We start from the raw sequence: 27785 nt of genomic DNA, 5'->3' as shown, positions 1-27785 counted from the left end.
GATAGCCATTTTTTTACAGTTTTCATTCAAGGCTCTTTTGAATGAGGAAGTTGTTACGGTATGATGTACCGGAGGTTAACCATACTGTGTTAGGCCTATTACACTGACCTGCTGTGTGGAAGTGTGAGATTACCTTGCAAGTACATCTCCCTCCTGGTGTACTCGCCTCTTCATCAACATCATTGTCATTTTCTAATGGAAGGAATTCATGATAAAAAAAGATATACCCGTTGAAGGGAATTATGCCACATGACTGAAACCCTTGCACAACAATTTCAAAGGTCCTACATTTTATTGTAAACACATCAAAAATAAGTTTTGAATCACCTCCGGTCCTAGAGTTCCGGAACATGTACAGAAAATTGGAATAGAGATCAACATAAACATCATTTCCGCCCTTGCTCTTGAAAACCACACATTTCATGTTGTACCACCATACAGCGAGACCTTCAGAGGTGTTGGTACCTGTAATACCCAGTAACACGTCCTCATGCCTGTATTCGTCGTGGCATACTATCCACAAGTTCATCAAGGCACTGTTGGTCCAGATTACCCCACTCCTCAATGGCTATTCGGCGTAGATCCCTCAGAGTGGTTGGTGGGTCACGTCGTCCGTAAACGGCCCTTTTCAATCTATCCCAGGCATGTTCGATAGGGTTCATGTCTAGAGAACATGCTGGCCACTCTAGTCGAGCGATGTCGTTATCCTGAAGGAAAAGATTCACAAGATGTGCACGCTGGTGGCGCGAATTGTTGTCCATGGAGACTAATGCCTAGCCAGTATGCTGCCAAAATGGTTGCACTATTGGTCGGAGGATGGCATTCATGTATCGTACAGCCGTTACGACGCCTTCTATGACCACCAGCGGCGTACGTCGGCCCCACATAATGCCACTCCAAACGGCATGGAACCTCCACCTTGCTGCATTCGCTGGACGGTGTGTCTAAGGCGTTCAGCCTGACAGCGTTGCCTCCAAACATCTCTCCGACGATTGTCTGGTTGAAGGCATACGCGACACTCATCGGTGAAGAGAACGTGACGGCAATCCTGAGTGGTCCATTCGGCTTGTTGTTGGGCCCATCTGTACCGCGCTGCATGGTGTCGTGGTTGCAAAGATGGACTCCGCCATGGACGTCAGGAGTGAAGTTGCGCATCATGCAGCCTATTGCGCACAGTTTTAGTCGTAACACGACGTCCTGTGGCTGCACGAAAAGCGTTATTCAACATGGTGGCGTTTATGTCAGGGTTCCTCCGAGCCATAAGCTGTAGGTAGCGGTCATGCACTGCAGTATTAGCCTTGGGCGGCCTGAGCGAGGCATGTCGTCGACAGTTCCTCTTTCTTTGTATCTCCTCAACGTTCGAACAACATCGCTTTGGTTCACTCCGAGACGCCTGGACACATCCCTTGATGAGAACCCTTCCTGCCACAAAGTAACAATGTGGGCGCGATCGAACCGCGGTACTGACTGTCTAGCATGGCTGAACTACAGGCAACACGAGCCGTGTACCTCCTTCCTGGTGGAATGACTGGAACTGATCGGCTTTCGGACCCCCTCCGTCTAATAGGCGCTGCTCATGCATGGTTGTTTATATCTTTGGGCGGGTTTAGTTACATCTCTGAACAGTCAAAGGGTCTGCTTCTGTGATACAGTATCCACAGTCAACGTGATGCAAAATTTTTTTTGATGTGTGTATTTCCCATCAGTTCACCCGCCTGATAGGAAGTTAAGACTCTGAATAGATGTTCATACACCCAAGACTCTGTAACTTGGCTCCAGTAAGTCTTAAGTGAACCCATGAAGGACACGTCCAAAGGCTGCAACTTGTGAGCCATATAACTCCATACTATCGTGCTAGTTGGATGACATCAATGTTCCTCATGTCGGAGAAATACCCATTTGAGATGAGAATAACTGGGTTTTCTGGAGTCGGCCTTATATACTCCAAGAAATGATGGAACTACTCCATGAAGATACGGGGAGGAATCCATCCAGAAGGATGACAGCAAGCTATAAATCCTCGATGACAACCATCCAGCAACCAGCTTTTATATTCTGTCTAGGGGAGACCATCAAAGGTGGAACGAATATACCCAGCGCACTCATGCAGGAAGTCACTGTCATAAGCCCCTCGTTCCTCAGAAGACAGACTTCCAATCTGTTTCTTCCCTTTAACACTAATTATTTTCGACCTCCGACGCTGAAAAACACTTATTCCAGTTTCGTGCACAGTAAATACTTTCACTGGATCGAAATTTACTTTCCCCAGCTCCGGCTTTAGTATGTCGAAAAACAAATTCATCCTTTCCTTCGAAAAGCCTTTCACTCTAGCTAGTCTATGGATGCCGCTTTAAAACAATTCCTTAACCAGTTTTCCCCTGTCACTCCTTTTGAGACTGGAAATGAATGATTAGTATTGTTTCTTACAGCGATTCTGAAAACTGATTGGCTCATATAGTAAGATCTTAATCCATAATACCTTCTCTCCATGACCTTGCAGTAGCTAACTAACTCTTAATCCATTTCATCTCTTAGAACTCACTTTCGTCCTAGCTCCGTTTTTACTAAATCAGATATGTCTTTTGTTTTATGTTTTACATAGACTTCAAGAGTTGATTTCGGCACACTGCACACTTTCGAAGCTTTAAATACTGCTGATTCAGTTGTGTCCGCTTCTCTGCATTTGTTAAAGCTGATGTATGTAATATAAAGTTGTCAGTATGAGATAATTAACCGAAGCTATCCGATATTGCTAACTTCCCGATATTGCTAACTATCAGATACTGCTAACCTTCTAACTATCCGATAACGAGAACCTTCAACTTCACAAAAACAAATACATGTAGTATGGAAACCACATATGTATTAAATAAATTAGAAGTCGTGTAGTTGTTTGAACCATATACTTTAAGACTGCAATACATGATAAATGCTTACATTTAGCTGATATCTCCAGATACACTAAACGCTGCAAAATATTTTTCAAATGCCGTTTCACAATGCTTCCCACTAAACTAACACGTGCTTTTTCCCTGTAAGCAAACTCCAGATGGTCACATACGAGGAGAAGGCAAAGAATTTTATGTATACCCCGGCAGAGTGCAGCAGTTTCAAGAAAGGAAATCCTACTATCTGATATGGGGAACCACCCGATAATGGCACTCTCGCCTACTAACAATATTTATGAACAACATTAGTAGTAATCTCAGACTTCTTGTAGATGATGCTGTTATCAACGTTGAAGTGCTATATGATAATAACTGCGCGAATACGCAATTAGATATTTATAAAATTACAACTGGTACAGAAACTGATAATTACCCTTTGAATGTACAGAAATATGAAATTAAGCACTTCACAAACAGCAGAAAAGTTGTATGGAAGGAAGGAGTTTACTGGCGCTCAACGCCGAGGGTATCAGCAGCAGACTTCGGTTCATTAACAAAATACTCGGCAAATTCAGTCTGCACTGCTGACTGCTTACGTTAACACTTGTGCGTCTTACCTGCTCAAGTATTTTGGGCCTATACTAGACCTGCATATAGGGGAGTTTCGATGCGTACAAAGAACAGCAAGAATGGTCACACGCTTGTTGCCTCACAGGAGAGCGCCACGGATATAGTGATAATTATGATTGATTATCGTTTGGAGATAGACAGCTAAAACACTTTAGGAAAGTTTTAGCAACCAGTGTCAAGTGAAGAAACAAAGAATATGCTTGAGCCCGGTATGTACATCTCCTGTACGGACTGCGAAGGCAGGATTACACTAATTACAACGCGCACTTAGGCTTTGAAGCAGTCATTCTCTAGCGCCCGGTATAACACTACCAGCTACTAATAAATTAGCAGTTCGCCGATAACACAATTATTGTGAAAGGATTTTAATTTGACTACGATCGTGCGTAATGGGAAAGTGGCGGACTGTTTTCGTTTCTCGAAAGATTAATATTGAAAGGAAGCAATATCAGTACAAACGGTATTCGCATAAGGATTCTATTATTTATATTTAAATTGCAGTTAAGTAAAAGAGAACGGTCGCTAGCCTAATTAGGCAAATTTGCACCATGTAATAGAACTAGTTATAAAGAAAGTTAACTACTGGAATGGTTATGTTTTGCAAACTAGATACGAGACAGTAGCAAACGTCAGCTAGAAATGTACGAGTGGTTTGGCATGAACAACATAAGTGCATTAAAAAGTTTTGGCAACAACTGGCTTTCAGTAACACTGTCTGTATATTAAAGCAGAAAGCTAATGATCATTGCTGTTAAATGAGTACTAACAGTGGAGCACTAATAACTTGAATATGATGATCTTTTATTAGTTTGATTATTGGGAAATATTGTCACTGAAATAGTTTTGTAATGATTATTATTTGTATTCTCGAGCAGCAGTCATATCCTTATACTATTTAACTCAAATGGGACTTTTGGACCTGGATCTAGTATAGTTGGAATAGCTGTAGCCAGCTGCTTATTGTAGCACACAAATAGTACAGAATTGACTAGCCCTCTTCATTAATGATAGTTCCAATACGAAATTTAAGTCTCGCTCAACAATTAGTATGGGGACCCAGAAATATCTATTAGTAGATTCAGACCTAGGCTGAACATTTTAGTCTCAACACAATATACACTTGGAAGTACACTACTGGCCATTAAAATTGCTACACCAAGAATAAATGCAGATGATAAACTGGTATTCACCGGAGAAATATATCATACTAGGACTGACATGTGACTACATTTTCACGAAATTTGTGTGCATAGATCCTGAGAAATCAGTACCCAGAACAACCACCTCTGGCCGTAACATCGGCCTTGATACGCCTGGGCATTGAGTCAAACATAGCTTGGATGCCGTTTACAGGTACAGCTGCCTACGCAGCTTCAACACGATACCACAGTCCATCAACAGTAGTGACTGGCGTATTGTGACGAGCCAGTTGCTCGGCCACCATTGACCAGACGTTTTCAATTGGTGAGAGATCTGGAGAATGTGCTGGCCACAGCAGCAGTCGAACATTTTCTGTATCCAGAAAGCTCCGTACAGGACCTGCAATATGCGGTCGTGCATTATCCTGCTGAAATGTAGGGTTTCGCAGGGATCGAATGAAGGGTAAAGCCATGGGTCGTAACTCATGTGAAATGTAACGTCCACTGTTCAAAGTGCCGTCGATGCGAACAAGAGGTGACCGAGACGTGTAACCAGTGGCACCCCATACCATCAAGCCGGGTGATACGCCAGTATGGCGATGACAAATACACGCTTCCAATGTGTGTTCACCGCGATGTCGCCAAACACGGATGCGACCATCATGATGCTGTAAACAGAACCTGGATTCATCCGAAAAAATGACGTTTCGCCATTCTTGCACCTATGTTCGTCGTTGAGTACAACAACGCAGGCTTTCCTGCCTGTGATGCAGCGTCAAGGGTAATCGCAGCCGTGGTCTCCGAGCTGATAGTCCATGCTGCTGTAAACCTCGTCGAACAGTTCGTGCAGATGGTTATTGTGTTGCAAACGTCACCATCTGTTGACTCAGGGATCGAGACGTGGTTGCACGACCCGTTACAGCCATACGGATAAGATGCCTGTCATCTCGACTGCTAGTGATTCGATGCCGTAGGGATCCATTACGGCGTTCTGTATTACCCTCCTGAACTCATCGATTCCATATTCGGCTAACAGTCATTGCATCTCGACCAACGCGAGCAGTAATGCCGCGATACGATAAACCGCAATCGCGATAGGCTACAATCCGACCTTTATCAAAGTCGGAAACGTGATGGTACGCATTTCTCCTCCTTACACGAGGCATCACAACAACGTTTCACCAGGCAACGCCGGTCAACTGCTGTTGGTGTATGAGAAATCGGTTGGAAAATTTCCTCATGTCAGCACGTTTTAGGTGTCGCCACCGGCGCCAATCTTGTATGAATGCTCTGAAAAACTAATCATTTGCATATCACAGCATCGTCTTCCTGTCGGTCAAATTTCGAATCTGTAGCAGGTCATCTTCGTGGTGTAGCAATTTTAATGGCCAGTAGTGTATAAACACTGATCCTTCCAGACTTGCACATTAATGAATCCTTATGATGACCCTTCAAGTCTGCTAGCCAGTAACTGTAATGGATCATCACAGTTTTTAAAAGTAACTGTAGTACTTTACTGAGAATTCAGTGAGAACAATCTTTAAGCTGAATATTTTAAATCTTTTCTTGGCAGTTATAAAATAATGAAGCTAACCTTCTATTTAAACCACACCGAGTACAACAGAAACACGACTTGCTGAATGGTAAAGAAATCTATTAGTCCGCAAATGGTATTAAATGGTGTTACAAACATCAGTTACTTTATGTTCAACAAAAGAGGATACTCGGAATCATCGCACCACTTCGAACAGGACCATCCCTAGGTAAATGACTAAGGATAAGCTATGGACTCTCAACACAGAGTTCACAGACCAAAAGAATTATTATTTGATAATAAAATACGTAACTGGTCCATACAGTTATACAGTATTCAACTGATTCTACGAGAGGAAGGCGGTAGCTGTCGCGATTTTTTGGGGATCTTCCATAGCTAAGGCTACGTTAAATAGTCTTGCTCCTCTTCTTTCTTCGCTCAGCACACAAGATGTGTGAACAGTTTGCGTGCCAGCCACCAATTAACTCTTGCCACAAAGGAGCCTTGCAGTTCCACCGCCAGATCCACCTTTTCTATCCACCTTTTATAGCGGAGCGACTTCCCTCCAGCTTTTACATGATTATAAACCAAAGTACCCTATGCACGAATCAGTGTTGCAAATAAAGATTAACATTTCCATTCTTTTGTTGAACACCATAGATTAATTACTATGACATAAATAGATATAATTAATGAATAAAAGGTTTACATAGACGTTACGTCGAAGAGCATGGTTATGTAGATATCACATTAAGTAAAAGCGCACAAAGAAGTTATATGAGGTAAGTACAGATTATACTAATGTTGTTGTTGTTGTTGTGGTCTTCAGTCCTGAGACTGGTTTGATGCAGCTCTCCATGCTACTCTATCCTGTGCAAGCTTCTTCATCTCCCAGTACCTACTGCAACCAACATCCTTCTGAATCTGCTTAGTGTATTCATCTCTTGGTCTCCCTCTACGATTTTTACCCTCCACGCTGCCCTCCAATGCTAAATTTGTGATCCCTTGATGCCTCAAAACATGTCCTACCAACCGATCCCTTCTTCTAGTCAAGTTGTGCCACAAACTTCTCTTCTCCCCAATCCTATTCAATACCTCCTCATTAGTTACGTGATCTACCCACCTTATCTTCAGCATTCTTCTGTAGCACCACATTTCGAAAGCTTCTATTCTCTTCTTGTCCAAACTAGTTATCGTCCATGTCTCACTTCCATACATGGCTACACTCCATACAAATACTTTCAGAAACGACTTCCTGACACCTAAATCTATACTCGATGTTAACAAATTTCTCTTCTTGAGAAACGCTTTCCTTGCCATTGCCAGTCTACATTTTATATCCTCTCTACTTCGACCATCATAAGTTATTTTACTCCCTAAATAGCAAAACTCCTTTACTACTTTAAGTGTCTCATTTCCTAATCTAATTCCCTCAGCATCACCCGGCTTAATTTGACTACATTCCATTATCATTTTACTAATATTGGTGTTATACCCATACACGAATGAAACAGGAAGAAATCGCGACCTTCCAAGTCCACAGTCTTGTTATCACTAACCGCCTGCGCCCCATTCTGCTAGCATCAAGACCTTCACTAAAACCGATGCACGCTTAGCTGTTACTGAATGCTATTGAAATCCTCCTAATTTTGAAATATAGAATATGCTTCACGTTCCTATCGTGTTTTAATAGAAAACATGATACTTATGGAACCTGACGCAACGCGTGATAATGCAATGCTGAAAATAAACAACCTTTGGAAGAATTTAAAAAACTAAACAGCTTCAACCACGAAACAAACTGAGGATTTTCCTTTTTCTCTCAACCATTGCCATTTTAACATCCTATTCGAAACGAGGCAAATGCTGACAGCTGTGAATTGTATACAACTATCATTTTAATAAATCATTGTTGCAAAATACTGACACGAATTATTCACAGAAGAAAGAAAAAAAAATAGCTGAAGCCGACTTCGGGGAATATGTCTGAGCTCTGGAAAATGCAGAGACATGCGAGGTCCTACGACTTATATCTTAGTAGATACGAGGGGCGTTCAATAAATAAAGCAACAAATTTTTTCCTTGGACAATTTCGGTTGAAAAATTGCGCAATTTGTTGTATTTTTTAATTAATTAATTTTCTTTCGCTGGAAATCGGAGCATCGCAGATATTCATAGGCGCTCGCAGAATGTGTACGGAGACCTGTGATGAAGAAAAGCATGGTGAGTCGGTTGGGCGAGGCGTCTGTCATCATTGCAACAAGGTCGCGCAAACCTGTCCTACGTCTCGCCTACCGGCCGGCTACATTAAACCAGTCCTCAGACTAGAGATTACAACAACACGCCAGACGCAGAAATGAATACATTTTGACTAACTGTAACAGTTTACTCTCAAGTTACAGAAAAAGTAGTTGCTGATGAGTCTTCCGGGCTGTATGGCTATAGTCTAAGTTCTATTCCTGACGTTTTGTCTAGATCTGCGGTGGACGTCTTCGGAGATGCAACTCTTGGCGACAGACGAGTCGGGTGTCGGAGAGCGACATAAATACTATGTAAAGTGGGCGTGCTTGAGTTTACATTTGATCAGCAGAGATAATCTTTGTAAGAGATAAAACCTGACTATCGATTGTCGCCTGTCAAGGATAAAAACTTATCTATCGATTCTACAGAGTCACTGTCCGTATATTATTGAATTTTATGGCTGCTCCTTTTCTGTTAAAATTATTAGTATGTTTATATATTTCGATGGCTCCACTATATAGTCGTGGATAATAGTTTGTCACAGTAGATAAAATTTTGGCTTCGGAAAACTTCACTTCTTAACTGAAAAGCACGCTCTGCTACAGCTGATTTTTCAGTTTCTCGTAGTCGGCAAAGACTTTTATGTTCTTTCAGTCTTATATTTATCTTGGGAGTTCCAGTGTAGAACTTTTCACAAGTATGCGGATTCTTATATACTCCACTTGCTGGCAGAGAAGGGCGTTTGTCATTTGCATATCAGAGTGCTTCACATATTTTCTTAGTTGGTCTAAAAATCGGCCTCATGTCATGTTTTTGTGAAGTCTTGCCGATGTAATCAGGTGCTTTTTTTTTTAAAAGGAAGAGAAATAGTATTCTTCCATTCTGTGTTTTATCGTTGTTATACAGAGAAGCCATCGAAATGAGTAATACTCCTCTTCGTCCGAAGGGGTCTTGGAAAGCTCAACGGATCGACCGATCGACCGACCGTCGCGTCATACTCAGCCGATAGGCGTCACTGGATTATGATATCGAGGGGCATGTGGTCAGCACAGCGGTCCCCCTACTGTTGTGGTTTTCGTGGCCGTAGTCGCTACTTCACAATCGAGTAGCTCTTCCGTTGGCCTGACAAGGGTTCAGTACACCCCCCTGGCCAACAACGCTCAGCAAACTCGGACGGTCACCCACCCAAGTACTAGCTAAGCTTGACAGCGGTTAACGTCGGTGATCTGACGGGAACCGGTGTTACCACTGTGGCAAGGTCGATGGCAAATGTATAAACATAGTGATGATTTTAACAAAAAAGAAGAAGCCATGAAACTCAATGATATATGGACAGTGGCTCTGGAGTATCGATAGATTTGTTTTTATCCTTGACAAGTGATAATCGATAGTTAAGTTTTATCTCTGACGAAGATTATCTCTGCTGATTACGTACAGACTAGACCACGCCCAGTTCACACAGTATTTATGTCGCTCTCCGACGTCCAACTCGTCAGTCGGGAAGACTCAGCACCTCCGAAAAAGTCCGGCGCATAACCGACAAGTTTCTTCGACCGCGGAAGACTCATTAGGAGCAATGACATCCGCTCGTGAAGATCTTCGTTGTATTACAGGAAAAGTCACAAAAACAAATACTTTCATAACGATAGCGGAGACGAAGGTGAAAGCTGAATGTCGCCAAACAGCATCACCTGGTGCGTGTAATTAAATAGCTTGACGATATAAAGATAGCACCAGCAAAAGTGGGCGGAAGAATATCAACGGCTACGAAACGCAAGCGCGCGGAGTGGAGGAGTTAGGGCGTCGTGACAGACTGCCTGCACGCTGGACCCGCGCTCCCGCGGCCTAATTGCATTAGCCAGCGCCGCGCCGCGCCGCGCAGCGCCACGCCACGCCATGGGGCGGCTGGGACATCGATCTGCCGGCGACGCCCCCATTAATTACCGCTGTCGCCGCGTGCTGCAAGCGCGAGGCCGCCCGCAAGGATTCCTCTGGAAAACTCCGAGCACAGCCTTCAACAACACCCCACAAGGTACATGCCTTCCGCGCGTTACGAGTTTCCATGTTTCGGTTGAGATTCGCCTATTCTGAATTTAACCCTTGTTATCTGATGGTACTTTTGTGTACCCCTTCTTTCAGTCCTTGTTATTCTTCATGTACATGTATTTCCCCCACTCTTGGCTGGTGGTACAATTAAGTACATGTTTATGTCGAGTTGGAAACACTTCAGTGCCTGCTAGATGCCGTTTTCTAATCAAAGAGTATGTTTGTATAATCTTTGGTGACAGGTGAAGGTTTACTTTGGAGAGACGGTATTTGGTAGTTCACTGTCATAAAACTGTCATACAATTTTTGTTTATTAGCACAGGTATGATGCAGGTTAGGTCCTTTTTACTTCTTGTGCAGCTGTTTTGTTAAATCTGTAGTTTTTATTTACGAAATAAGCCGAAAGCAATGTGGTATTTTACGGTACCGTCTGGACGTATGTGCATTTTTCGTCCACTGCCACGCGTGGTTGTCGACTTATGTGATAATTTTCGTTGTATTTTACAAGCTTCATTGATCTAACTGCACATGGGTGAGGCTCCTTTTAGTCTTAGCACGATTCTCATAGTTGTAAACGTTATTTTACGGAGGAGTACCACTTCCTGGCCATTGGAAATACAACAATAAGAGATGATGAAATTGTTGCAGCTTTTCTAAAAGATTTGCCGAACATAAGACGTCACGGAAGCAGAGGATGGTTCAAATGGCTCTGAGTACTATGGGACTTAACATCTTAGGTCATCAGTCCCCTAGAACTTAGAACTACTTAAACCTAACTAACCTAAGGACATCACACACACCAATGCCCGAGGCAGGATTCGAACCTGCGACCGTAGCAGTCCCGCGGTTCCGGACTGCAGCGCCAGAACCGCACGGCCACCGCGGCCGGCTCACGGCATTCTCGCAGGCGATTTACGAAGCTGTCCGTCACATGACGGAGCATTCCCTAAGAAATTATCTCGATTTCCAGCCGAATTCTTGCTTTGAGATCACCAACGTTATGAGGTCTTTCTTCGTACAATTTGCTCTTAACGCCCCCATAAGAAAAAAATAAAGTGGTGTGCATAAAAGTGTGTTGTAAAAAACATAAAAAATGCATATTGCTGCAGAACATCTAAAACTTACACCAAAATTGTCAGTGTCTAACGCAGAAAAACAACGATGTGCTAGCAGACAGCATTTTCCGATGTAAGCGCGAAATCAACTGAAAATCACCGTAAGTACAAATCAATTTATTCTTAACGAACTGTTTTTCGATCTAAAAGCAAATCAAAATGTAAATAACTTAATTACAGATCACTGATGCTGCTTTACCTCAATAAAGCGAAACGCGTCTGGTGACAAAAATCACGCATTTTTGTAGTCGCAACGACATAACAAAAATAACCTCATGAAACAAAATGCAATGGAAATAAAAACATTTTTGCTTATTTCCATGTAATAACTGTATAATATTTATTAGTAAGGAAAAGTACTGTGCTGGTTGACAAGCCACTGTAGTGCTCGACTGTACTCAAGAGTACCACCTTCATAAAATGGCAAAGAAATAAAATTAAAAGTCCGAAAAATTCACTGTTATTTTGTTGTTGTTTACTGTTGTTATCACGAAAAAACTGGGAAATCAATGTGTTTTTGATAGTTCTTGCAGAAAGGGTTAACAATTCTTATTGTAAAGCCGAATGTGTTTCTACATCTATATCTGCAGGGGTTGTACAAAAATATGGGAACACTGCGAGATGTGCGTGTTTGAATATAAATACAGATGCTAGCCAACCCTGCAGGTTGCTCTGTTGTATTGGGCAGCGAACGGCAACTGTGCAATGTCCTTAATACGTTGCAAGTGTCAGTCGTGATCCGGTCTGAATAGCGCTCTGTGTGGCTATGAGTGCATTGTATTGGATCTAAGTGAATTCGGTCGTGGGCGTATTGTTGGTGCTCGTGTGGTGTGTACATCCGTAACCAAGGTAGCCGAAGTGTTCGGTATTTCAAGAGGCACCGTATCGAAGATCATACAGCATACAAAGAAAGCGAAAAAACATCATCCTCTAAGTCACAACGCGGAGGAAAGGGTGTGTCGAGTGATCGTGACAGAAGGTCATTGAAGAGAATTGTGACGAAAAATAAGGGGACAACAGCTGCAAAAGTCACTGCAGACCAGAACGTCGTATGCAGGAACCATGTCAGCAGGAAGCAGCATGAAGGGAGCTCAATTAGCAGTGTGGACTGGAATTTCAGAAGCACTCATCTGTGATGCAAATGCCCGTAACAGGAAAACGTGGTGCCGAAGCCACAAAACTTGGACTGTGAACCAATGGAAGAGTAACTTGTTTGGATGAGTCTTGTTTCACACCGTTTTCAACTTCTGGACGAGCTTACGTCGCAAGAGTGAAACATGGCGAGGGTTCGGTGACGATGTGGGTAGCGAAATCGTTTATCCTATGGGCCCCTTGGTTATTCAACAAGGTTGCATTACTGCCGAGGATTTTGTGACCATTTTGGCTGATCAGGTCCATCCCATGGTACAACGTTTGTTTCGCGACATAGATCTTGTCCACAAGAAGATATGACCTCTGTTTACACAACTCGCATTGTCAAGGACTGGTTTTGTTATCACGAGCATCAACTGTCGCATCTCCCCTGGCCACCGCAGTCACTAGGTCTCAGTATTGTTGTATCTTAGTGATCTACTTCGGAGAGAAATGTGCATGATCGCTATCCGCTTCCATCATCTTTACCCTAACTTCCCACTAATTTTCAGGAGGAATGGTGTAAGAGTCCCTTGAAAAAAAATACAGGACCTGTATTTGACCATTCCGAGCTGTTTTGAATGTCAACGGTTTTCCTGCAGCGTATTACGCATATGGATATGTTTGTTTTTGAAGTTTCATTCTTGTTGTCCAAATCCTGCACAACTACATCTATATTCCACAAGCCACTTTACTACGAGTGGCGGAGGGTGCTTTGTGTACCATTGTTACTTGCTCCGTGCCTGTTCCAGTTGTGAATACTTCGCTGGAATATCGATTGTTGGTAAGCTTTCGCGTGAGCTCTGTTCTCTGTGATTTTTACCTTCAAGGTCTTTTGGCGAAGTATTAGGGAGAAGCAGTATATTGATTTAATGCTGTAGGAAGGGATGCACTTTCTCATAATTTTAAAAGCAAACCACACAATGATCCAGAACGCCTCTCTTGCAGCGTCTACCACTCGGCTGAGCATATCTGTGACGCTTTCACGCTCACTAAATGAACCTGCAACGATGCTCTTGTTTGCATCGTCTCTGTTTTACGATTAGTCTTATATTGTTCGTCTTTAAATCACTCCGTACACTAGCTCCTGGATATTTAATAAATGTGACTGTTTCCAATGATTGTTCTGCAGTTTTGTAATCAGACAACAAAGAGTCTTTCTGTGTGCTAATGCACACTGCGTTACAATTTTTTAGCGTTGCGACTTCTCTGTATACTACAGCGTCACCCGTGAAGAGCCTCATTGAAATTCTGAAATTACCTACTAAATCATTTACGTATACAGTGAAGAACAATGACCTTATGACACTCCCTTGGGGTACGCCGAAGTTACTTTTACATCTGAAGATTTCTGTCTCGACCGATATTAACTACGAATTGTTCACTGACAATTATTTTATAAATCTTCTTCCGCAAGTAGCAATACTGTCTTAGATGTTTCAGTCACATTTTTCCGGTCAACGACAGAGAACTGCTGTTTTTTGGTCACACAAGATAACCAGAACATACACGTTCCCCCTCGAAAGCTTTCTTAGTTTCAAGGCATTTCAAAAATTTTATTCTACCTCCTGTTAATATAGTTAGTTTAGTGCTATTTTGTCGAAAGACATGTTGAGAAACGTGGCTGTTGTACTTAAGGTTTATAATTTATATAAAAAACAGCTACCAGCCACATGTATGGTTTAAAAAGGTTTATTATCTTCAGACCATGACCGGTTTCGGATTTTCCTTTACAAATCCATCTTCAGATGGCAGATTACACGCATTCTTAGTTGGACCTAGTTTTGTTTGTGTTATTCGTTTGCTGCACTGGGAAAGAAAAGAAATATTTTGTTATCATATCGGTAATGGTATTTTTACGAAAGATTTACTTCTTTTACAAGATCTAATTGCTCATGAGATGGTTTTTATAAACATTAGTAAACTTGCAGGTTAGTGTACTTACGAGCTGTGTAGTTCTGCCTGACGAAATATTCGTGCGTTTATAAACGCACGAATATTTCGTCAGGCAGAACTACACAGCTCGTAAGTACACTAACCTGCAAGTTTACTAATGTTTATAAAAACCATCTCATGAGCAATTAGATCTTGTAAAAGAAGTAAATCTTTCGTAAAAATACCATTACCGATATGATAACAAAATATTTCTTTTCTTTCCCAGTGCAGCAAACGAATAACACAAACAAAACTAGGTCCAACTAAGAATGCGTGTAATCTGCCATCTGAAGATGGATTTGTAAAGGAAAATCCGAAACCGGTCATGGTCTGAAGATAATAAACCTTTTTAAACCATACATGTGGCTGGTAGCTGTTTTTTATATAAATTATAAACCTTAAGTTAGTTTAGTATTTCTACAGTTGTCTTTATCAATTACGTATGTGGAATCGAAAGTTACGTATGTGGAATCGAAAGTTAAGTATGTGGAATCGAAAGTTACGTATGTGGAATCGTAAGCTGTTTGAGATTGATGTAATCGTAGATTTGATGACAAGAGAACGTGCACTGCCGGAAAAAAAATTATTAGACCTGGAAAGATAACGTCGGTTTTGATCTGGTAACGGCATATGCCACCTGGGGGATAGTAGATGAACTGATAACGGTTTCGACGACGTCCGCCAACAGACAGCGTAGTGGCATGGCTACCAGAGCGCCACCTGTGGCTACCCTTCAATAGGGAATGCTCACAGGCAGAAGGCTCAGTGTGGTACAAACGTGTGAAGCAGCCAAAGAGCCAAGCCATGGAGATGCATTCGTGTTTCCTACAACAACTGAACGAGTTTGAAAGGGGTCAAGTTGTGGCCTTCCGAGTGGCGGGATGGTCGTTTCGGAAAATTGCGCACAAGTTGAACGTGCTGTGTCAGTTGTGCAACGATGCTGGTACCAGTGGTCTCGTGAGCATTCTCAGACCCGTAGACAAGGTTCTGGACATCCATGCAGCATAGACGGCAGCCGGGATGGTCGTATTGTAAAGGCAGCAGAGGCGATTTTACATCTACCACAATACAGACAAGAAGGCTTGTGAGCACAGTCGTGTCAACACGAACTGTTGCGAACTGGTTATTAGCAGTGGGACTACGGGCAAGCACACCTCTAGCCCGTCTTCCACTAGCGCCACAACATCGACGTGCACGGCTCGACTGCTGCCGTCAGAGCGTCACTTGGAGGATGGAATGGCGAGCCGTGGTCTTCAACGACGAAAGCAGTTATGGTTGCACGCAAGCGATGGTCGTTTGTGCGTACGACGTAGATCTGATGAGCGCTGTCTCGTAGAGTGCATTCATCCAAGACACATTGGCTCCACTCCGTGGCTTACGGTCTGGGGTGCGATAAGCTACAACTCTCATTCATTTTGGTGTTCTTGGAAGGGAGGCTAACCAGTGCTCGATAAGTGCAGAATGTTGTTACACCCGTTCTTTTGCTGTCCTTGCAACAGGAAGCTGGTGTGTTGTTCCAATAGGAGAATATTCACCCACGCACTGCTTGTGAAACTCAACGTGCTCTGAAAGGTGTGCAGCAACTTCCCTGGCTAGCACGATCTCCAGACTTGTTTGCAATCGAGCGTGTGTCGGATATGATGGAACGAGAAGTGTCTCGTGTGAGTCGTCAACCAACAACTCTTGCAGAATGACGTAAACTGGTCGAGCATGCGTGGCGTAACGTATCCCAGGACATTACTCGCCATCTTTACGGTCGACTGGAGGCCAGATTCAGCACCTTCATTACCACCGGTGGAGTCTACACCATTTGTGCTACTGGTAAGTGTAATCATTTCATGTACTCCATATACAGTTTCAACGATAAATCTAGTGACTTGGAAACCTCTAAAAGTGTGTAGTAATTTTTTCTAGCAGTTTATTTATCAAGTGGTATCAAAAAACTGTTAGCTATGTATCTTCCCAGTCACGCTGCTGACACTCTGAAAGCTAGTTACTATGGACGTCAACGTTAAGAGGCATTAAAAAGACCGATCTTCATTTCATTGTCATTAGAACCTGTTTGCTTGTTTTTATGTCTCCTAGTACCTACCAATATGTACGTCTCCACTGACGGCGACACTTACTTCTTGAATGGATTTAGCAAAAAAGTCCATGTGCCACTACCGTTAAGTCACAAAATCTAATACACAATTGAGAGCCAAGCTTTCTTTTCGAACTTGTTGGAAGTTTGCTTTTGAAAACTCTATTTAGTTTACCAAATACCGCAGGCTATTTTAACTCTTATCTTTGCTTTGTCTGCTCTCCACCCAATCGCTGCCTCCGTCTTTCCGTAACACAAAAACTCTGTGTATTAGTATCTGATTGGTCTACCGAAATGACGAGCAATATTCGAGTTTCTGTCAACATAGCGTCAGTTACCCTAAGTCTAGAAATCTACTGAGGCGACCGATCATGGGCGGCTCACTGTGAGTCACTTTTAAAAGTAAATAATTTACGTTCCGTCTACGTCGATATTATTAGAGACATAGCACAAGCTCGGACTGGAGAAGGACTGGAAAGGGAATCGGCTGTGTCCTTACCGAGAGAATCATCCCAACATTTGCCCTCAGCGATTTTGGTTAAAAAAATGGCTCTGAGCACTATGGGACTTAACTGCTGTGGTCATCAGTCCCCTAGAACTTAGAACTACTTAAACCTAACTAACCTAAGGACATCACACACATCCATGCCCGAGGCAGACTGTAGCGCCTAGAACCGCTCGGCCACTCCGGCCGGCAGCGATTTGGACAAACAGTCGAAAACCTAAATGTTGGTGACTGGATGAGGATTTCTACACTATCCTCCCGAATGCAGGTTTATTATATATACCTCTGCACCCCATCCCTTTTGCCGTTCTCTACTCCATGGATCAGAGCTAGTTGTTTGTCACCCAACTCCTTACCGAATCGCAGTTCTTTTCAGCTAGTTACCAGGCGAGCTGAGAATGGGGCAAAGAAGTTCCCAATGGAGAATAAAAAAATGGAAGGGCTTCACGAGTTTCAACATTTGTCCCACGATCATAGGAAACCTCCAGTGAACTTTGATCGGGAATGGGGGATAGAAGCAATTTCAAATTTGTCTTTTCTTATAATTCTCTATGCATGAGAAAGTATATATTGTGACCGTGCTATCACATATATCGGTTTGCGATAATAAGTGAAATTGACAGCTTAATGTTCTTAACATTGCTAGAGGGAAATATATCGTTAGTGGCTTCTGGTGTCAGATTCGAGAATTTCCCTTCACTGAGGCAGACCTGAGAGGGCGCAGTGATGGGCTTAGGTGGTCACAGCGCTATGAATATGCGACGGTTGAGGCCTTCCCCTGCTGTGCTGCTGGATCGCACAAGATTTGTGGCCGCAGGCTGCCCGGTTTCCATTGTCCGTGAGGTGGCGAGGTCTTGGAAGATAGAGCATGACGACCACAGGTCCCCTGATCATTTCTGGTGTGATGATCTGCATTTTCTGTTAGCGGTTGTGCCGTGTCAGTGTGGGAAAATTTCAGAGTCTAACGGTTTGTGATGACGTCAGCCAATTAGAAGGGTCATCAGCATTGGCGCTGTAGCGTGAATGTGTAAACCAATGAGCGGTAATACACCTTATTCAGTTTACCAACCTCTGGCCAGTTAATAAGCGTACTGTAAGCGATAGTGGAGAAGTTTTGGCAAGCTTCCCTGCGTTTTCATGAGAGTCGGTGCGGGGACGTGTGGCCGAGAGGGCACATCGAGACAGAGAGAGAGAGAGAGAGAGAGAGAGAGAGAGAGAGAGGGGGGGGGGGGGCTTGGTGCAGCCTGAATAAATATTCATTTTAATTGTGAAGCAATTCAGAGAAAAGAAAACCAGTGTTTTAAAGAACTGATTTGTTTTCCCCCCTTTTTCATTCTCCTACAACAGTTCATTAAATAACAAATATGAGCTATTTTTTCTGCGTGACTGGATTGGGCTCTTACTGGGACGCCGTTCTGTTGTAAAGAGGGTGTCCGTACCGAGAAATATATAATGTGTAGTAGGAAATTTAATTAATTTGTATGACAAATTACTAATGAGAACTGCTCTCATTTACATGCAATGCAGTTTTGAGATCACAGAACTTTTCAGTTACTGCCCTTAAATTTGCTGGGTTAAGGCAAGATAAGGCTTACACCATCTGAATATGAGTTGTGTGTTGAGCATGCCCTTTCATAGTATTTGCATCAACGTCTAGGGCTGACAGACCACGTCAAGGGGAACAACTTTTGTTAGAGGGAAAATGTTCGCTGAGACTTCACGTCAACTTTAGAGGTCCTTTTGTATTGGATGTGTTCCTGAGAGACTTCGGGGCGTAGGCTCTCTGCAGCCTGCGCATGGTTTGTGTATTGCGTATAATCCAGTCACCTGCTTCGTTTGAAAGGAGTAGGCTCAACAAAATTAGTTTCTGGTTCCCACCTAAAATATCTTTCTCCGCTTAGAGAGACTCATTTTTAAGGTTTTCTCGTTGATAAATACCCTGTAAATTTACTGAGATAGGTAGTATGCAGCACTCCTGGTTAGTATACCCTGTTAGTTGCAATCTCCTCGTCTCAGGGGCGGCGAATAAGATAAGACGCCTAACGTGACTGGAAAGTGCTAGCGAACATTTAGTCTCTACCAAAAGTTGTTCCACATGACGAGTTCAGTCACCCCCAGACGGTTGATTCAAAAACTTTGCAACACTAGCTCTTGTACAAAAAACTTTGTCATTTGTACTCATCTGGGCCCACTGCGTCGTATATGGAAAAATATTGTATGTTATGCTATGACACCAAGAAGCTGCTGTGTTCGATTGTATTGTTTATTACAAGAAGCCTATTTCGGTGTGATTTCCATCTTCATGTTATGTGTGGAAAGTACTTAGTTAGGAACAATATTTTAAATTTTGTACAAGATAATTTAACTCTTTATAGAATTATTGTTTCCTACGTACATCTCGACATCCATATGACGTCGATGTCTCAGTTGCTGTCACACTACTGTATAAGTTTGTTTAACGCCTACTATAGCTCCACCGATATCAAAGGAGCAAACATATATATAGAGTCACAGCAACTGAAACATAGATGTCATATGGATATCAAGACCACCTTATGTACGTAGCAAGCAATAATTCAATAATTCGTTAAATTATCCACTTCAAAATTTAAAATATTGTAACAATACATGTTCTTTAGGAACACAGTGTGCCACCTGGTCTGGTTTGCGACTTCTAAACCATGACTTTTCATACGCTACTGGGTTTCAAAATAGAGAGTAAAGAGATGGAAATTCTCTTAGTCCATCATATTCATTGTTGTAAAAAGGAGAGGAAAATGTACACCATGTTCTTGGGATGTACAACAAAATATTGGTTCCGTGCACAAATACTCAACAACGACTCGTTCGTGTTGCACAGTGAAGGACGGTATGAAAAATGAAAGAATAACTGTTGATATTAAAATTAATCTGTCGTATAATTATGACCACTGCCGACCACGAGACTGAGTGCCGCTTTGTGACGCTATGAGCACGTGACGCGGTAAGAAAAGTATGTAAGGGGTGCGAAGAATGGGGAATCGCTCTAGCGGCCATACGGGCCGCAAATAGGAAAATCCACAGACATTAAGCGACTTTTTCTGGAAGAGCGTTCTGTTACGGCCCGGCGCTTGGAACCGATGGTTTAAGGACGCTAAAACCACGAGTGGGCCACAAGGTGTCGGAACTCCACGCCTCACTGCGGAACAAGGCTGTCAGAGGCTCGCTCGCTCTGTAAAGCAGGACAGGCGGTGATCTGTGGCAGATGTCTCTCGTACGCTCTTCGAATTCACTTCACTCACACTAGGATTTCCGCTTCTCTTTGCCGGGCACAAGGAAGCAGTCGTAACGAATTTGTTATGCCAGTGGTAAATGGCCTTCCTTGCTGGTGGCTTCTTACCGTACTTGGTTCTAAACACCCGTTGAACAGCTGCAGCACACTTGCTTTTGTCGAACTCCAGCACACAGAAAGCTCTCTCCGCACCTGAACTCGCCATTTTTGGGATTAGCGCTGACTATCAGCAAATTGCCAAACTACGTGCTGTGGCGGTAAACATGAAAAAAAAAAACTTTCAGGGTTTCTCTTCAAAATGACATATGTATGATATCTGTACAATGTTTGGTTCTTGTGCAACAAGTAATTGAAAGTGTTCTCAGACTTTATGTACAACCGTAATTCCTCCGGATAAAGACTATTTTTTCTCGTCGTTTTGTTGTTGTTGTGGTCTTCAGTCCAAAGAGTGGTTTGATGCAGCTCGGCCGGCCGGAGTGGCCGTGCGGTTCTAGGCGCTACAGTCTGGAACCGAGCGACCTCTACTGTCGCAGGTTCGAATCCTGCCTTGGGCATGGAAGTGTGTGATGTCCTTAGGTTAGTTAGGTTTAAGTAGTTCTAAGTTCTAGGCGACTGATGACCTCAGAAGTTAAGTTGCATAGAGCTCAGAGCCATTTTTTGATGCAGCTCTCCACGCTACTCTAGCCTGTGCAAGCGTCCGAGTAACAACTGCAACCTACATCCTTCTGAATCTGCTTACTGAATTCATCTCTTGGCCCCCTTCTTCGGTTACCGCCCCCCTCCCCCACTAAATTGGTGATCTCTTGTTGCGTCAGAATTTGTCCTACCAACCGATCCCCTCTTCTAGTCAGGTTGTGCCACAAATTTCTCTTCTCCCCAGTTCTATTTAGTACCTCCTCACATTTCTTTTCATTCATTATTAAACCTACTCCAGCATTACCTCTATTTGATTTTGTTGTTATAGCCCTGTATTCACCTGACCAGGCCTGTTTCTTCTGCCACTGTATCTTACTTTATGCTATCCATTTCCAAATTTTCTAACCTACCTGCTCGATTAACGGATCTGACATTCCACACTCTGATCCGTAGAATGCCAGTTTTGTTTCTTCTGATAACGACGCCCTCGTGAGTAGTTCCCGCCTGGAGATCCGAATGGGGGACTATTTTACCTCTGGAATATTTTACCCAAGAGGATGCCTTCGTAATTTAACCATAGAGTAGAGTTGCATGCCCTCGGGAAGAATTACGGGCTGTAGTTTCCCCTTGCTTTCAGCCGTTCGCAGTACCAGCACAGCAAGGCCATTTTGGTTGATGTTTCAAGGCCAGATTAGTCAATCATCTAGACTGTTGTCCGTGCAACTACTGAAAAGGCTACTGCCCCTCTTCAGGAACCACATGATTGTGTGGCCTCTCAACAGATACCCACCGGTGAGGTTGCACCGCTGGTACGGCTATCTGTATCGCCGAGGGATGCAAGGCTCCCCACCAACGCAAGGTCCATGGTTCATAGGGGGCTCGTTGTTTTGTATCATATTTCGATACATCATTCAACAATAAAGAACTTCAGATGTCGTATTCCGATATATCATTCAACAATAAAGAACACATTTCTCATAGAAAGCACATTTTCACTTACATTTCATGTCAAAATAGCGAAGCCAATAATTGGAATGTTTCTTGATCCAATCAGAAAAGTGCAACCCTAACGAAGAGTAGTATGTATAACGAAAATTTGAGTACTGCAGAAAAAAATGTAGCAATCAATCGTATGTAAGAATCGTTTATTGTATAACAACTGTTTTGGAATTATTATGAATGTTAAGTCCTTCCAGCTTTCTTCTTCTTCTGCTTCTCCAGTGCTAGGCCTAGAGCCTCTTCCGGTCTCATACTCTCATCCTCGCTCTTCCTTCACTTCTCTTGCCCCATGATCTGTAATTCTGTTGCTAGTTCAAGAAAACTTTTTAGTGACATACGAAGTGCATGTTCTCTCCATTTTTCTTTGTATGAATTGCCATTTGGGTTATTGGTTGGATTCCTAATTCTTCTCTTATTACTGCGTTTCTGATTTCGTCTTTCCAAGTGCATCCTTTTAGAGATCTTGGAAATTTCTTTTCTAATGCTTCTACTTACCGTTTCTGCCCCATATAATAGAGTAGGAATTAACTTGACTTTATAAAATTTCAGTTGTGTCTCTTTTCTTGTTTTACCTGTAAGTGTTCTTCTTATTGTGCGCACATCCGCTAATAAGTATTAGTTTTTTCTGTGTATGCATATTTTGATCACATGATGGGCCACATCCTAAATACTTGAGATGGGCTACCTGTTCTATCGGTTTGTTATTGAGGACTATTTTTGTTCGCATTGAGTGAATACCTAAAATAAAGGCCATGGTTATAGTTTTATTTATAGGTGTAGTCAGACTGTTGCTTTCACTTATCTCTTTTATTTATGTAACGCCATTTGTAATTTATCTTTGCTTGATCGTCAGCATATAACATCGTGTTAATACACTCCTGGAAATGGAAAAAAGAACACATTGACACCGGTGTGTCAGACCCACCATACTTGCTCCGGACACTGCGAGAGGGCTGTACAAGCAATGATCACACGCACGGCACAGCGAACACACCAGGAACCGCGGTGTTGGCCGTCGAATGGCGCTAGCTGCGCAGCATTTGTGCACCGCCGCCGTCAGTGTCAGCCAGTTTGCCGTGGCATACGGAGCTCCATCGCAGTCTTTAACACTGGTAGCATGCCGCGACAGCGTGGACGTGAACCGTATGTGCAGTTGACGGACTTTGAGCGAGGGCGTATAGTGGGCATGCGGGAGGCCGGGTGGACGTACCGCCGAATTGCTCAACACGTGGGGCGTGAGGTCTCCACAGTACATCGATGTTGTCGCCAGTGGTCGGCGGAAGGTGCACGTGCCCGTCGACCTGGGACCGGACCGCAGCGACGCACGGATGCACGCCAAGACCGTAGGATCCTACGCAGTGCCGTAGGGGACCGCACCGCCACTTCCCAGCAAATTAGGGACACTGTTGCTCCTGGGGTATCGGCGAGGACCATTCGCAACCGTCTCCATGAAGCTGGGCTACGGTCCCGCACACCGTTAGGCCGTCTTCCGCTCACGCCCCAACATCGTGCAGCCCGCCTCCAGTGGTGTCGCGACAGGCGTGAATGGAGGGACGAATGGAGACGTGTCGTCTTCAGCGATGAGAGTCGCTTCTGCCTTGGTGCCAATGATGGTCGTATGCGTGTTTGGCGCCGTGCAGGTGAGCGCCACAATCAGGACTGCATACGACCGAGGCACACAGGGCCAACACCCGGCATCATGGTGTGGGGAGCGATCTCCTACACTGGCCGTACACCACTGGTGATCGTCGAGGGGACACTGAATAGTGCACGGTACATCCAAACCGTCATCGAACCCATCGTTCTACCATTCCTAGACCGGCAAGGGAACTTGCTGTTCCAACAGGACAATGCACGTCCGCATGTATCCCGTGCCACCCAACGTGCTCTAGAAGGTGTAAGTCAACTACCCTGGCCAGCAAGATCTCCGGATCTGTCCCCCATTGAGCATGTTTGGGACTGGCTGAAGCGTCGTCTCACGCGGTCTGCACGTCCAGCACGAACGCTGGTCCAACTGAGGCGCCAGGTGGAAATGGCATGGCAAGCCGTTCCACAGGACTACATCCTGCATCTCTACGATCGTCTCCATGGGAGAATAGCAGCCTGCATTGCTGCGAAAGGTGGATATACACTGTACTAGTGCCGACATTGTGCATGCTCTGTTGCCTGTGTCTATGTGCCTGTGGTTCTGTCAGTGTGATCATGTGATGTATCTGACCCCAGGAATGTGTCAATAAAGTTTCCCCTTCCTGGGACAATGAATTCACGGTGTTCTTATTTCAATTTCCAGGAGTGTATTTTAATTCCTCCCTATATTATGCTTGATGGTGTTGTATCTCTTTTCCATTCCCTGATCATATCATCTGTATAGATAATCAATAATGTGGGCTACAAGCTACACTCCCGTTTTAGTCCCTGAATTGTTTTTACTTTGGGTGTTATCTCGTTATCTATCTCAATTCTAATTCTGGTGTTCATGTAGAGGCTTTTTGCGACTTGGATCACATGTTTAGGGATTCATTATTTTCATTATTGCCCATATCTTGTGTCTGTAAATTTTGTCAAATGCTTTTTCATAATCCACAAATGTTAGGTGAGTTTCCATATTAAATTTTGTCTCTTTTGAATTAACTGTTTCAGTGCAAAACCATCATCTATGCATGAACTTCCATTTCGGAAATCTCCTTGTTCCCTTTTAAAATTACATCCGATATATTTCGCAGTCTTTCATTTAGTATTCTGCTGTAGATTTTGTGAGCATTATTCATAATACTTATACCCCTGTAGTTAGATGTATTACATCTTTCGCCTTTTTCTTATATATTGAAATGATGCTATTTTCCATTCTTCTGGTGTCTCATATTTTACCAGCACATGTTAAAGAGATGTAGCATTCATAATTCTAAGATAATTCCTCCGTGTTTAATCGGTTCGGTAATTATTCCACCTAGTCCTGGAGTTTTAGATTTTTCATTTTTTTAAAACTGTCTTCTGTTCCGTCAGTTCAGTGCAGTCTGTACCCTGCAGTTGTTCTTTTTATTTGTTTTCTTGACTTCTGGATTGTATCATAATCTTATACAAAGTGTAATCCAGTCAGATGGTTCTTCTTTGTTGAGGTGTTTCTTTAATTTGTATGCTACTTCTTGTCACCCTTGGATATCATGTTCTACTATGCTTATAAACGCGTCCAACAATGTACTGCTTGCTGATCTTACTATCGCTTTTGCTTCATTTCTTTTCCAATGATGGTTTCTTTTTAATTTTATTTAAAATGGCTCTGAGCACCATGGGACATCTGATGTCATCCGTCCCCTAGAACTTAGAACTACTTGAACCTAACTAACCTAAGGACATCACACACATCCATGCCCGAGACAGGATTCGAACCTGCGACCGTAGCGGTCGCGCGGCTCCAGACTGAAGCGCCTAGAACCACTCGGCCACTACGGCCGGATGATGGTGTTGATATTTAGCGTTTAATGATTTCTTCTGTAAGTATTTCTGTTTATCGTTTATGGCTTTTCCTATCTCTTTGTTCCATATTTTAAAAACTCCTCTCCGACTGGTCCTATGGTTTACACATAGCACATCACTTGTTATCTGTTTTACAGCGTTTTTAGTATTAGACCATTCTTCGTTTATGTCTTCACTGGTTAGTATTTCATTGAACAGTTGTGTGAGTCTGCTCTGATACAGATTTCTTAAGCTCTTTTCTTGCAACTGGTGTGCCTTAAATCTTTTGTTTATACTGTTTTTATCTTTATTTTTATTTACTTTGTTTCTGATTGCTTTTTCCGTATTGACCACAGCTAGAAAATTAATTTTATGAAGTAGTGGCTTATATTTATATTTTTACCTCCATGCATTTGAGTGTCTATTGTTCTTGGAGATAACTTTTGGTTAATTATTATATAATTTATTAGTGAACAGTTACTTCGTGTTAACTCGGTAAATTCGTCAATGACTTTGTTCTTAAAGAAGGTGTTTGTTATCTTCAATTCAGTATATATTATGAATTGCCTTAGTTTTGTTCCATTCTGGTTTATTGTTTCTTCCCCGTTAGGAACTGGCACTTTTCCAGTTCTAGCATTTAAACATCGCGTTAAAATTAAAGGCCCTTATTGTTTATTTTATTTAGACATTTATGAAGTTTTTCAGTAAAGTTCTGTTTCTTCCTTCTTCCATTCTACTGACGCATATGTTCCTGTTAGTATTAGATGTCCCTTGTCGAATTTTAATCTTACTGTTAAGAGTCTTTCATTTATTAAAGAATAATCTCGTATTTTATCTCTTCATTTCCTATCTATTAAAATTGCTACCCCACAACATGCTCTTGTTGTTCGTGTGTCTACATTATAAAGCATGACGTACTCTTCCATCTCTTTTGTGCCTTTAAGCTGCTTCTTTGTTTCTGTGATCACGGCGATATTTATTTTATGTTCTTTGACAATTCTATTCAATCTGGTTTCATTTGTCGCTAGTCCCTGTACATTCCACGTGGCCACGTTTTGTGCATCCTTTAATCCTTTTCTCATGTCCTTGTTCATGCCTGGTCATTTTCCATTCTGTCCGGTCTTGTTCCGAGGCTAGATTTGAGACTTTCGGCTGTGTATCTTGTTATATTTATGTGTTATCAGCCCATAGCAAAAACCGCGTACGAGACGGACAGGTAATTTTTGTTCGAAGTTTTGTTCCTCTAGCCTAGCTGCAAGGCAGCCTTGTTTTCAGTTGATTTGAAAATACCTCTTCCACCAGTTAAGTCGTTCAAGAGGACTCCTCTGCCACACTAACTACCATTGGGTTCCTCGCCGTTACAGACGGAAAAGGAAAATGAAAAACACCCTCAAGCCTCGGAGACCTAATACCGTTGGGTCTAAAAATAGTGTTGGCCTAGGGAGGCGGATAGAAAACAGAAAAATTCTGTCACTAGTAAGTGGAAGAAATGTCAGACTTAGCTAAGAGCACATGTGGTTACCATTCACGTACTCCCGAGGGGGTCCCATATGGGGACTACACTTTGTCTGGAATATCACCAATTGACCAGTCTGGTGGCATGAGTGATCCTACTAGGCGCATTGCTCCCGCCAGCGTAGCTCAGTGGATCGACGAGGTACACAGACCTCCTCACAAACGTTAAGGTGGTAGTCCAGGAGATCTTCCAGCTTTAGGTGATACAAAAAATTTAGAAGTTATTTACACATTACAAATGCAAGTGTTCATCTAACGAACATGTTATCAGTTGCGTATTTCAGTACTGACATGTAATTTACTGGTATAGATTACCGAGTGTAAAAGAATGATTTTTGTTTGCTACATTTTATGAGAAACAATTTGGACAAAGAGAAGATCTTATTGGTTTGTTTCTCTACTGTAAAAGATGTTCAGTGGCGAGGGCACACATTTAGGCCTGACTCAAACTTTCACTGTCACGGAAACCTCTATACCCTACAATAGACACGATATATTCATTAGATCGCAGGTTTATTTCTGGTTGGTTTTCGCTATTGTCATTCCGTCTTCTTTGATTTCATTCCCAACGATCCATTCATTTCATTTCAGTGCAATTAGTTAGATTCAGTCGCACATTGCACAACTGACGATTTACAAATGAAAAATACTTCAATTTCATTGT

General features: G+C 42.7%; 1 pseudogene; it reads right to left on the bottom strand.

Moving 5' to 3' along the window:
- Positions 1–9580: 9580 nt before the first annotated feature.
- On the bottom strand, positions 9581–9699 carry LOC126261530 (5S ribosomal RNA; annotated as a pseudogene).
- Positions 9700–27785: the final 18086 nt, after the last annotated feature.

Source organism: Schistocerca nitens, chromosome 5, assembly GCF_023898315.1.
Source record: "Schistocerca nitens isolate TAMUIC-IGC-003100 chromosome 5, iqSchNite1.1, whole genome shotgun sequence".
Classification (NCBI taxonomy): Eukaryota; Metazoa; Arthropoda; class Insecta; order Orthoptera; family Acrididae; genus Schistocerca; species Schistocerca nitens.
This window is presented reverse-complemented; position numbering and strand designations above follow the sequence as displayed.